This window comes from Palaemon carinicauda, chromosome 14, assembly GCF_036898095.1.
Source record: "Palaemon carinicauda isolate YSFRI2023 chromosome 14, ASM3689809v2, whole genome shotgun sequence".
NCBI lineage: Eukaryota > Metazoa > Arthropoda > Malacostraca > Decapoda > Palaemonidae > Palaemon > Palaemon carinicauda.
In genome coordinates, this window is record NC_090738.1 from 120,226,945 (window position 1) to 120,239,545 (window position 12,601).

At 41.0% G+C, this 12,601-nt stretch overlaps 1 protein-coding gene across 2 annotated transcripts in view; it reads left to right on the plus strand.

The window, feature by feature from the left end:
* LOC137653707 (ras-interacting protein RIP3-like) overlaps positions 1-12,601 on the plus strand; it is a 55,386-nt gene that overhangs the window by 924 nt on the left and 41,861 nt on the right. The gene's annotated exons all lie outside the window — the stretch shown is intronic.

Sequence of the window (12,601 nt, forward strand, 5' to 3'; positions counted from 1 at the left end):
GGGCCCTTTGTATAATGTTGGAGTAAGACGTAGCTTCCATGAAAAATGCTTGCTCGGTAAATTGTATGTCCTTAATTTAAGCCGAACTAAAACCAATTATTCACCTTTGGATGCATATGTGATGTCTTGTGCTATTTCTCGCTCCCGTATTTACGAGAATTCACTGTCGAGGACATTTTGATCCATTCAGCAGTGCTTGAACGAAACAGTGGGCGCGGTAATTTGCCAAGTCGTGCGTGCATAGAAAATGGGAATTTCCCTCCCATTTTCTAGTCTTTTGTAGCCGTGGCTGTCGTGCCACAAAACCTGTATACAAGAGCACCACCTAACTCAACCTAGGAGCTGTATCTTAACTACATATCTATTAGAGCCATATTTCTTGTGACCCCCCCTCTTAGACTGCTGTAGTCTTAGCTTATCCTGTATTTGCTTCCCAACTGGCTTCACTCCTGACAAGGGAACGTCAAATCTTATTGCGTTAAAAGAAATCTTGTTTACAAGTGTAAAGAAAGTTTGTACTTGTCCCAACTAACTACATTTTTCCCCATCATCATCATCTTTCCAGGGAACAACTTTCTTTGTTTTTTGCGGTGGACGAGATTGATCGGTGAGACGGTCTGAACGATCCCCCGGTCTCAGAGTTCTCCTTGATAAACTGCGCATGCGCGAATATTACCGTTTGCTAGTGCATACGAGGTTGATGTTTTATTTTCCTGTAATGTTAGCGTGCGCAGCTCAACATTACCGCTTGCCAGTACATACGAGCTTAATGTTTTATTTTCATGCGAGCTAATGGCGGAAAAGAACCATAATACAATGTCAAGGAGAATTCTGAGACCGGGGGATCGTTCAGACCGTCTCACCGGCACTTAGCAAAGGAGGAGGAAAAGGATGTTGGGACAGACTCAGACTTTTGTATCACGGGTTGGAAGGATTGATGTATGGATTGGACAGATATTGAGCTGGTAAACACATTTAACTGATTTGAGGAATGCCTTAAGTTACACTCGGTAGCCTTCAAATATCATTTCGGTATAACATACATTACACATTAACTGTCTTCTAGATGTTTCTGTTCCGAATTTTGGTTGGGTATACCTTTCTAAGACTCGCCACTGCTCTTCGATTGTATTGGTTTTTACTCTGGGATCATCGGGACTCGCAAAATTAAGGTTATCGTTATCTGTGTATGTTGGAGAAATTGATCCCAGTTTTTATTGTCTTCCAACAGTCCGAAATTGTAGTACCGAACAATCCTTGACGACTATGAAATAAGTCTCATGCTTCCCGGTCAATCCTGCTGAACACCCATTTGCCATTAAACTCTTAACTATCCTTGCCTTTCCGCTTTCAGTGCTTGTTTTCGTCTATCTCTGCGATAAGTTCTGGTCCGCAAATCTTCTAGGAGTCCATTAATGATATATTAACATGTCTTGGCAGAAGATGTACCAGTCCACAGGTGTATATGATGTATTTAATGTTAAATATTTGTAGATGCCGATCATTTGCTGCAGTACACTATATGGAAAGCAAGATAGAATAATAAAAACATCTTCACAAGATAGCTTGGATCTTTGAAACCTGACTTTTTAAGACATTCTTCCTTCAGCAAAAACTATTTAATCCGATAAAAAGTGTGGGGAGTCTTTGTATATCAGCGGCCAGCTCCTCCCGTGTGGAATAAAAATGGACATCAACTAACCTAAACTTTCCCCCCTAACCTAACCTACAAGCCATGTCCTTACCTACTTACCTAGCAGGAAGGGGCTAATGCCCCTTGCGACCCCCCTTACACTGCCGTAATAATACATATACGTGGCCTCTATCTTACATACACCCCAAGTGTGGGTTTGCCATTGTGAGTTGATTTTTCACTGTAAACATAATGCATGTTACCAACACTACGCTTAAAACAAATGTTGGAATATTCACCGAGGAGGCCTTATTTATATAAAGGCGGAAAGATGGAAGTTCATAACCCTTTGTCCATTTTGGATTGTTCAAGTTATAAAATGAATCGCTTTTATTGGATTTCAACTTGGCCACCTTTACGTCTCAGCAGCTAAGAACGGGCATCTGCTCACCATATTAGATGCTTCTATTACCCAGTTTGAATTTTGGAATTATTGAAATCTGATCATAAAAAAAATTCTCCTGGCAATTTCTCTGTTGAAGGAATGCAGGATTACTGTATATCGGAAGATCATACAAGGGCAAGCGTACGATTTTTTTGTTTTTAGTGTTGTTAAAATCATAGAAAAATGTAAGTACAGTACAGCTATATTTGTTTGTTGTTGTACAGATTATATTGAACCGAGTGAGATAATTAGATTTAAGCCAAAATACTAGCCCACACAGCTGACATGTACAGCACGTCCGTGCACCACTTGCTAGAACAGAGGAGCAGTGAAATAACGTTAAATTGCGAATGAAGCAATCCACATTTGATGAAAAACTAGTTGAACTAAATGATTAATTAGAACGCCAAAATACCAGGTCACAATGCTGGTGTACGCATCACATTGCCTTAAAATTGAATGCTGCCTTTGTTCAAATTACTAGGCAGCTCACTCCATTCCAGGCAAGAGGTGGACGAGTATGGCAGGAAGATCCTATTTGGGTCAGAATAGTCGTTAAGTCCTAGAAGAGTGACAGATCCTGAATTTGTGGTGTTTGCCAACGATAGGCCTGTTTACGACCCCACTAAATATTAGGGTTTCCACCTACTGCTTTCCAATTCCAGATCCGAAGGCAGGGATCGAAGATGCGTTCTAGCGCCAATGGAACACACCTATGCTTTCCTGGCATTCTGCTTAATCAGAAGTGACTTAATTTGGGTTAAAGCTACGTCCAATCTCAACTTGACTCTCGTAGCCCCGAAATGTTCTTGGGTAGAATGGTATCTGGACCTTCCATCTCTGCTGGTAAAGCCTCGCACGGAATTGCCTCCTCTTCCCAACTTGTTGTGTCAACTGCATGCCTGGAGATTTCTCGGTGCGGTGGAATCCCTTCAGCTTCACACGTTGAGGTTATTTGGTATTCCCTTTCAGAGAAAAGCTTTTCATGCGAGATTGCACTAGAGATGTCTGGATACCTCCACAGATCCTCGACCTCTGTGTATCAAGCCAAGTAGGAACTGTAGTAGGTGTCTTAAAAATGAGTCTCTCCTCTCTGGGCCACTATTTTTTTCATCATCAGCTCTTTGCTTTACTTTCGTGAGGAGAAATCCTTCTCCGTTTCAGCGGTAAGGCTATCACTCAGCCTTAATCCGAGTCTTTAGACTGAAGAGAGTGGATGTTTTTTCTTGGGTGGAGCTTCGAACATACATGACCTCCAGTTGAAGTGAGACCACGAATGTTGTCAAGGTGCTGCATTCCCTTAAGAGGTGCAGATGAACTGTCGGTTCGAGCCTTGGGCAGAGTTGGCACCCTTAGAACGGTTTTCTTATTTGCTCTTGCTTCCGCTAAACTGGTCAGTGAATTTCATGGTTTTTTTGTTTTGACATCACCCATTCAAGGAGATGGAGGCAACTCTCTTGCACCTACATTCCTGAGTCTGTTACTATAAACCAGAATCAATCCTCCAATCCTAGATTTTGTCTTCTCAGATTTTGAACCTTAGAGAAGTAACCGGTGATCCTGATCAGTTTTTATTGTCCCTCTGAAGGTGTTGAGGTGCTATATACTCTCGCAATTAGACCACAACTGCAACGACTCTTTGTCAGCATAGGTAGAGGGAAGAAGAAAGTACTGTACCGTATTTCCCGTGTCATAAGACGCACCTTTTTACCAGAAAAAAAATAGCTCCAAAAATCACCCTGCGTCTTAACACTAAGTAAACATTGTATAGGAGAGTTTGACAACCCTTAAACACCCAGATAATAACATACAAGCACTCACCAAGCATAGAATACAAACCTTCAATTATCATTCATAAGTAATGAATAAATCTATTTTTAAAATTTCACTTTGTTTAAATAAGTACTGTAGCAAATGATGTATTTTGGTGATCAGCTGATGATTTGCCAAACCCATTCTACAAGCAAACATGCCAACTAGTGGTCTCCTAGCAGACGATTATGTGCCATATTAGTTTTTTATGCAGTATTTATCCTTTTTTTCACATTTTGTGATAAAGCAATATTTTGATAACGATTTTGTTGCCTGAGTTCCAAAATAGTACAGACAGTTGTTGAATTCGACCTTGCAAAAACATCTTACTGTTAGTTGATTGCAGTGTTACCAAATTAGAAGAAAAGTATCTAGACCTTGAGTCCCAGTCATCTGCAAAAGTATTCAACCTAGAGGAATTTCTAGAGACTTCTTTGATCAATAATTTTTCTTTGGAAATGTGTAGGCTATATGAGGAATTTGGGAAATATTACTGGAATTTTAGTTCTTTACCAAAAGTTGATTAAGAACATTTTGCAACACTGCATTCATGTAAACAACACTTGAAACATCACGACCAAATACTAATCGTCCAGTTGTGGTGGCAACTACGACATGTTTAAAGGTTTATATGCCTGAAAATGTAATAAAATTGGGATAACCGGCATGCAACTAATTAATATTGACTTAAACATTTCATAATACAACCAAAATATGAAAATTTACTGTGCCTAACAAAAATCACACTGACTAGGAATTGCTGCTGGGATAGTTTGTAAAATCCTCAATTTCTTTTTTTCCAATAACTGCTTTGCTAATTTAAGGGTGCGTCATACCACTTGTATCATCTTATGACACGGGAAATACGGTAACTAATAACAATTTCCTCCTTATTTACGGAGGTCATTCACCTTTCTCTACCTCAGGAAGGATCCAGGTAAGCTCGTGAAGTTGGAAGTGTTGGCGTATTTTTATCCTAATAAAGAATCTGTGATGTAGGTACTGTATTAACGTAACTTATCTGTGAAATGTGACGCACAGGTCTCTAGACACTTTTTCATTTGGGCCCGTTGTAGCTCCACAGGTAGGGTTATAGTTACCTCGGCTCCTTACTGAACCATTAACATCTGATTGAGAACAAAGGTTTCTTGCGAGTTTGGGTTGAAAGTAAAGAATTATTGACTTTCGTTTTCTCTCAACCCTTACTACTGTATGTCCACTTTGTTTCGTCGTGATGTCTTTTCTCTTCTTGGATCCACTGCCATCAGAATTCTCCTCCTCATGCTTTCCAGTCATGGTGCACAGCAAAAAGGAAAAAGGTCTCAAAAAATATCCAAAAATGAGCACCACTGAAATCATGAATGTTTTCTAAATGTAGATTGGAAACTAATGCTAGTATGACTACAGCAGTATCTTATTGGAGTCCATTTCTAATGGCAAATCGTTGTAACCCAAGGCCTCCTGCAACCCAAATCCATAAATCCAGTCCAGCCATTAGGATGCAGTTCTGTGATTAACAGAAAATATATGGACAAGTACTAACAAAAATAATGTTAGGTAGTTTTCTTCCCAACCTGTTGTATTCTACTGTTTTTGATTTGCTCTTACTCCAATATTTGCCAACTGTATCAATACTGAATTATGGGAGCTAGCCCAATTAACCAGAAATAGTATGAAATACAAAGTTTGCATTAGACTAGTATTATAGTCCGATACTTGACAAATTTATTAATATTAGAAAAATTTGGTTTAATGTTAGGAAATTCAAAAAATTTTTATCCACTTGATTATTGAAAGCTAGCAAAAAAGAACAGTACTGTACTGTAATTTAGAAAGTTGAACTAAACAAAAATAGGTAAGGGAAGAAGGTAGGATTTCACTGAAGATGGCTTTCTCCATTATGGCAAGTTGTGGAATACCTGTCATATCATTGGGCAATGCTGTAGCTTAAGTGGGTGGATGACTAGGTAGTCTTGGCATGGCACTATTGCAACGGGGTCATTGGGTTTGCTGTTATTGGAAAGTGCCTCCATGGTTCAGTACTCCCGAGGAAGAAAACTAGGACCTGTGACTCTCGGAATACCTCTTCTTCATCTGCATGTAACGGTTGGTGCCATCAGTGTATCTGATAATGGGATATTATGCGTAATACAGTATGCTTTTAGCTAGTAAACCGATTTATTGTAGTGTATATTTAGCCGTGTTAGCATTTTTATTTTATAGTTTAGCTACAAGGGGTTGTTTTTACACAGGGCTCATATGTTAACTGAGTTTAATGTAGTTGTGATAACATTTTCCTGTCAATCACCCTTCAGTAAATGAAATTACAATATCTAAAGGTTTAAAGTGTCGTTTGGCATGATTTGAATTTATTGGTTGAAAATAATGATTCATGGTTCATTGGTGTAGCTGTCAGACCTGTATTTTTGATATTACCTCAGTGAAGTTTTGGTTATTATGCTTACTTGACTGGTCTTTGCTTTAGTTTTATTTCCAACCATCTGAAGTGGTTTAAAAGTTAGTTGTTATGACACTAATACAAACCCTCGCTGTTTATAGGGATTATACTTTCGGCAAAGCTGGAAGTCTAGTCATAAGGCTTTCAGCGAGGTATAATCACCCACCCTCTAGGTAGGGAGCCGTTGGGGGTTAGCCTGCTACCCCCCTCACACACCGGTGTTGTGTCGTCACTTTTTATTTTTAGATTGGTGAGAGTAGACTTTCGTGTCTCTGCAAGACTTTGGCCTTTTATGTTTTCTGTTATTTACTTGCAGTTTTAACTTGTTCTTTTCCCTCTCTGGGAACTCCTTTCCCGCCAGTGGGTTAGGTTGTTCTCCCGAGTGGTCTTTCGTCAGCTATTAGTTTCATTAAATAGATTTATTTTGATAATTTGTTTAATATAACTTTAATTCAGCAGTAACGACGCCCCACTCATTCGTTCGGCGATGGTAGCCGACGGACGGAGTGCACAGTTAGCAGGTTCCTGTACTGTACCTCTCCCATCCGCGGATTAGGTTGTCCCTTCGAGGGGGTTTTTCCTGTCTTTGCTTTATTGTTTTCCTCAGCCCGAGTGACGTTTGTGTTCCTTGGAAAGTTACTGTTCCTGCCCAGTAATGTCTTCTACCTCTGCGCCTGCGGTCATTTCCTGACCATTGCGCTGATGATGGCCTTTCCCGTATGCGTGATCATTCTTCTCTAGAGCAGTTGCTGATTAAAACTCCTCGCAGTCCCCGGGTAACCCCCTCTGTGGTAACCTAGAGAACAAGCTTTGGCTTTGTTCTCAGGCAACACTCGGTCATCCTTCAATTTGAGCTGCAGCTTGTTGAGGGGAAGCAGAAAGTGCTGCCTGGAAGTTAGCCTCCAAGTGTTGCAACTTTTGCTTTCAAGGGAGAGTCCCTCCTCCAGCCACTGTTTGGCAATCTTCCTGCTTGCGGGAAGAATTGCTGACAGCGGCAGCAGGTGTTGCTTAGTTTTTCCTGTCTGCGAGAGAGGCTTCCTTCCCGTGTTCAGTCTACCCTTGGGGTGATTCTTCTGATGGGAATCAGTTTCGTCCATTCCTGTCCATCACGCTGACGTCGACCTTTCCTGTATGTGGGATCAGACCTCTCCAGAGTTCTTCGTCAGAACACACAAAACAAGCTAAGGCTTCATTTTCAAGCAATATGCGATGTCAACCTTTAAGTTGAGCTAGAGCTTGTTGAGAGGATGCAGTGTGCTGCCCGGAAGTCTGCCTCCAGCTATTGGAACTTCCTTTTGAGGGAGTTCCTTCATCAGCCTCTGATCGGCAGTCTTCCTGCTTGTGGGGAAACTGCCGACAGGGGCAGCAGATGTTGGTCACCTTTGCCAGGTATGAGAGAGACTTCCTTCACCTGTTCAGTCTCTCCTTCAGGGGATTCTTTCATCAGGAATTGTATTTGTCCACTCTCCATCCTTCATCTTTGAAAGCAGACCTCGTTGCCCAACAGACTCGCCTTGCCCAACCTTGCTGCAGCTACACGGTTAGCTCACGATTGCCGTCAGCTTGTGATTGTCACTCGCCAGATCGTGATTGTCTCGCGTCTCCTCGTGAGCCCCAGTCGCCAGCTTGCAGTTCATCACCTCACCATTTGGCTCATGATCATCATTCCCCAGCTTGCCATTCACCAGCTCTTGCTCGCCATTTGTCTGCTCGTGATAATCACTCGTCAGCTCTTCCAGGTTATGGGTGTCCCAACAAGCACTTCAGACCAGCTGTGGCTCGGTTCCAATCTTCTTCCTCTGCAGGCAGCTTGTCAAATCCTCTGGTAGTGACCACTATTCAGTTTCACACCACATCTCGCTACTTATCTTTCCAGGGTAAAGTTGCTTTCCGTGAGGAACTGCTTTTTTGGCTAGTGGATAGAGCACAGAACACCAATTGCGATCCTCACTTCAAACGAGCTACTGCTCCTCCTGGCGAGGACTACTCCTCCTCTGGTCATCAGAGAGTATCGTCATCCTCCTATCTCTTTGAGTTGCGCTACTGTGGTAGGGCTTCCCACATGCAGTTGAGGGAGTTTAGTATACCCATCTTGGAACCTAATCCCAGTACTCGCCATCATGGGGTGCATTAAAGCACGTGTCAATATTTTCTTACTGAATATCATTTAGTTTTCTTGTTCTATACGATATTGTATATGTGCTGTACTCAAATAAAGCATTAGTGTATTCTATTTTTCAATTTTGGAAACATTTTAGCAATCAACAATACTCCACTTGCCTCTTGGAAGTTGTTGTTTCACACAAGTACAGTTTTTCGGTTCCCGATTTTTTTTTCATCTTTCAACGGTTGGCAGTCTTCTGCATAGGCTCTCCAGTCCTTGTCAGCATTCACTAATGTTTATCACCTTGATCACTATTAGTGCTACTCTTTCTACTACTAGGGGCCTGACGTTGCCATAACAGAACTATAGGTACTGTATTGTATTTCGGCAACTCGCCTCTTTTGTGATTCGGAACGAATCTTGCAAACATACTGTACAGTAATCCTTTAGGTTTTTTGCTTCTCTTTGGATTGCTGTCACGGTTCTTTGGCCGATTCCTTGGATCCTCTCCTCGGCCCTTCATACCTGCCTCGGTTATCCCCCTTTTATATTTTCATCTGGTCAAGATGATTGAATTCAGCTCTGGCTTATGCTACGGATATAGCAACTTAGTTGCAGGGATTCTGCTAACCAGCGAAGTTGAGCAACGTTGGGTCTAGTCAGTACTTGGATGTGTACTGCTTGGGAAAACCAGATGCCTTTGGCATCTCTTCTTGGTCCTCTGTCAGCCTATGCTTCCTCGGAAATTGTAGAAACAACTGCAGCCCTCCATCCGCGGGATCCTCCGGAGAGGCAAATATGCCCAACTTTCAGCTTGACCTCAGTCTTGTTCGTCAACCCTCTGACAATGACGCTCTTCTGCAGCCTGAGTTTACCCGTTACAGTGGTACCTCTACATACGAATTTAATCCGTTCCAGAACCAACTTCGGATGTAGAAACGAATTTTCCCATAAGAATACATGGTAATTCATTTAATTCGTTCCTCAGCCTAAAAACCCCATAATAAATCATTAATAAATGGCTACACATAATTACACATAACAATAACATTACTGCATAATATGTAAGAAGCATGTAAAAAAGATAATTATAAAGAAATAATAAATAAAAAATGTGTTTTATTGCCACTTTACCTTAGAGACAGGCCAACGCAGGTGTAGGATTTGCTACGCCGGAGACGGACGATCGGCGAGAAGGTAGACATGGTGTTACATGTTCTTTGAATAAATTCTCTCTCTCTCTCTCTCTCTCTCTCTCTCTCTCTCTCTCTCTCTCTCTCTCTCTCTCTCCACTGTTAGTGTTAGAGAGACGTCTATTAATTTTAACTGAGAGAGAGAGAGATTAAGCAAAAATGAGAGATTAAACAAAAATGTGTTGTGTACATATGATTTTTAACAGTGTTAACGAGTTGAAAGACAGTTAAATGTAACTAAAAAAACAATATCAGCGAATCTGAATTCCTTTATTACTAAAACAAATATTGATACAAACACACTCGTGTGCGTATGCGCAAACACACACACACGCACGAGGAGACACGATCGGTGAGGAGGTAGAGATGGTGACTGCGATAACATACTGTAACTTAAACTACGGAAATTTTAATCTAACTTAGCATATTTATTTTTTTTTTTATTTTTATATTTCATATTTTTTACATTTTTTTTCTTTTGATTTTTTATTTTCATCACTTTCAGTGACGAGTTACGGTATGTTATCGCAGTCACCATCTCTACCCTCCTCCCCGACCGTCTCTCTTACTGCGTAGCAATTCCTGTTTTAGTTAATAAAGGAATTCAGATTAGCTGTTATTACTTTCTTAGTTACATTTAATTGTTTTTCAACTCGTTGACGCTGTTGAAAATCATATGTACTCTAAACACATTTTTGTTTAATCTCTCTCTCTCTCTCTCTCTCCTCGGAAAAAATAATAGACGTATCTAACACTATAACAGCGAAGAAGAAGAGAGAGAGAGAGAGAGAGAGAGAGAGAGAGAGATTTTATTTAAAGAACATGTTAATGCTATGTTTAGAGAGAAACAGAAAAAGAGAGAAGTCTTATTTAAAAGAGCTTGTTAATGCTATCATGGTTTTCTTTGCTTCACTTTTTTCTTTCTTTCTGTTCATCACGCTGGCCCTTCTCACAAATGATCGTTGCCAACAATCTCTTTGTCCTTTATCCCTATCAACAAAAGGCGTTCTATCTCTTCCAGGGTATTGCTAAGATGTCTTGTAATAATAGTGATCCCCTTCGATGGTTATTTGCTTTAATGGCTGCCTTCAGCTTGATGATCCTCGAGATAATAGGCCTATTCCGGCCATATTGTTTAGCCATACAGTATCACTCACATGCACACTGTTCTCATGTTTTTCTATAATTTCTTGCTTCAATTCTAATGAAAGAATTGCCTTCTTCCTGTACTGAAACTTAGCTTCTTAGGCACCATGATTATAAGTAAAATCAAAAAGGAAATATGAGAAAAGGAAGAAAATAAGCACTGTTAATAACAGACCAAACAGAGGACAACCACACAATACACACATGAAAAGAGAACTGAGCACTCGACGCTCAATGGCGTAATGTTTACTTCGTGTGTCGAAATAAAATTCGGGTGTAGAGTCAAAAATTTGCTCGAATTTTACTTCGGATGTTGGAAAATTCGGATGTAGATACGTTCGTGTGTAGAGGTTCCACTGTAGTTGTTCTCTAATAGTGATAGCTCCTTTTCTCGTCCTCGAGTTAGGTTTGCCCTGTAGTGGGTAATCCCTTCCATCTCTTTTCGACAAGGACAGAGAATCTACAGCTCGGTTACAAGGGCACTCTCTTCTCTTCCACCCACCTGTTGATGTGTGAGGGTGCTTCTCTCTTTAACCTACACAATCTGAACATCCGTTTGGATGCCCGGACTTGGGCGTTACGTCTTTTTGGCAGAATGATGGTTTTTATCAAGGAATCTCCAAGCCTCTACAGTCAGTCCTTCCCATAGAAGTCTCCAGTTTCATTCTCTCTTCCTGGAACAAGTAAGTTCATCAAACTTCGCCAAGAAGGCATACAGTCAAACAAGCAGTTAGTCCACAGGGCTTCTTGGGCATGTTTGACTACTAGGACTCATACTCTTAGATTCCAGGACATCCGTCATCAACGAAGTATCTTCTATCATACAGACATACCATCCCAAGGCATGGTTCCTTGGTTTCGACAGCACCTCAGGTTTTCTTAAGTTTTTACCCTACGGTTAACCTGGTTCTACAGGATCGGCTTCTTTTGCTCAAAACTTTGTGACAATCAACTGATCCCAACAGAAGCGTCAAATGAACTTCACTGCTCACTTCCTATAAGACGCGACCTGCAGGAACATGGAGACGTTCATCATTGACCCTGTGGTGGCTACATAATAAATGGTTTGAATACCTGAAGCTCTGATGGACAAATAACAGCTAGGGAAGGGCAGAGGTTAGCCATGAACAGCACCTTTGGTACTCTGCAAAGCTGGCATCCTCTGTCTGTTGGTAGAACCATTTCCCTTGTGTATCCTTGTATAAAGAGTTATACTTGTTACGGCCCCATACCAGCTGCCGATGTGCGATTGGGTAACGTCTATGGTCGATTCTAAGAGTCCTTTGTTTCTGAGAATTCTTACCTAGACTAGTCACATTGCTAGTATCACACAATTACACAGATAGCTCAGGCCGCTAACTGTGCTTTGCACAAATTATTTAGCGATGTGTCAAGGTTTCTCCTAAGGGTTAAGTCAATCCCTATAAATAGCAAGGGTTTATACTAGTGTCAGAACAAATGACAAATCTAAAAGTAATTTGTATTTTTCCTAACGATACAAACCTGTAGCTATTTATACAAATTGGCCCGTCATCACCTGTCCCCCAACCAAGTCCTGCCTGCAATAAAGAGTGACGATACAACACAGGTGTGGTGTGTGAGTGGGGTAGCCGGATAGCTGCCATCCCCTCTGCTAACCAGTGGGTGGGTGGTTATACCTTGCTAAAAATCTTATGGCCAGACTTCCAACTTCGCCTGAAGTACAATTTCTTGAAAAACCTATAGGTTTGTACCGTTAGGAAAAATGCGAATTACTTTCAAATTTGGCCTATTGATGGGAGGGGGAGAAGCATTTCTTTGTGGTATAAAT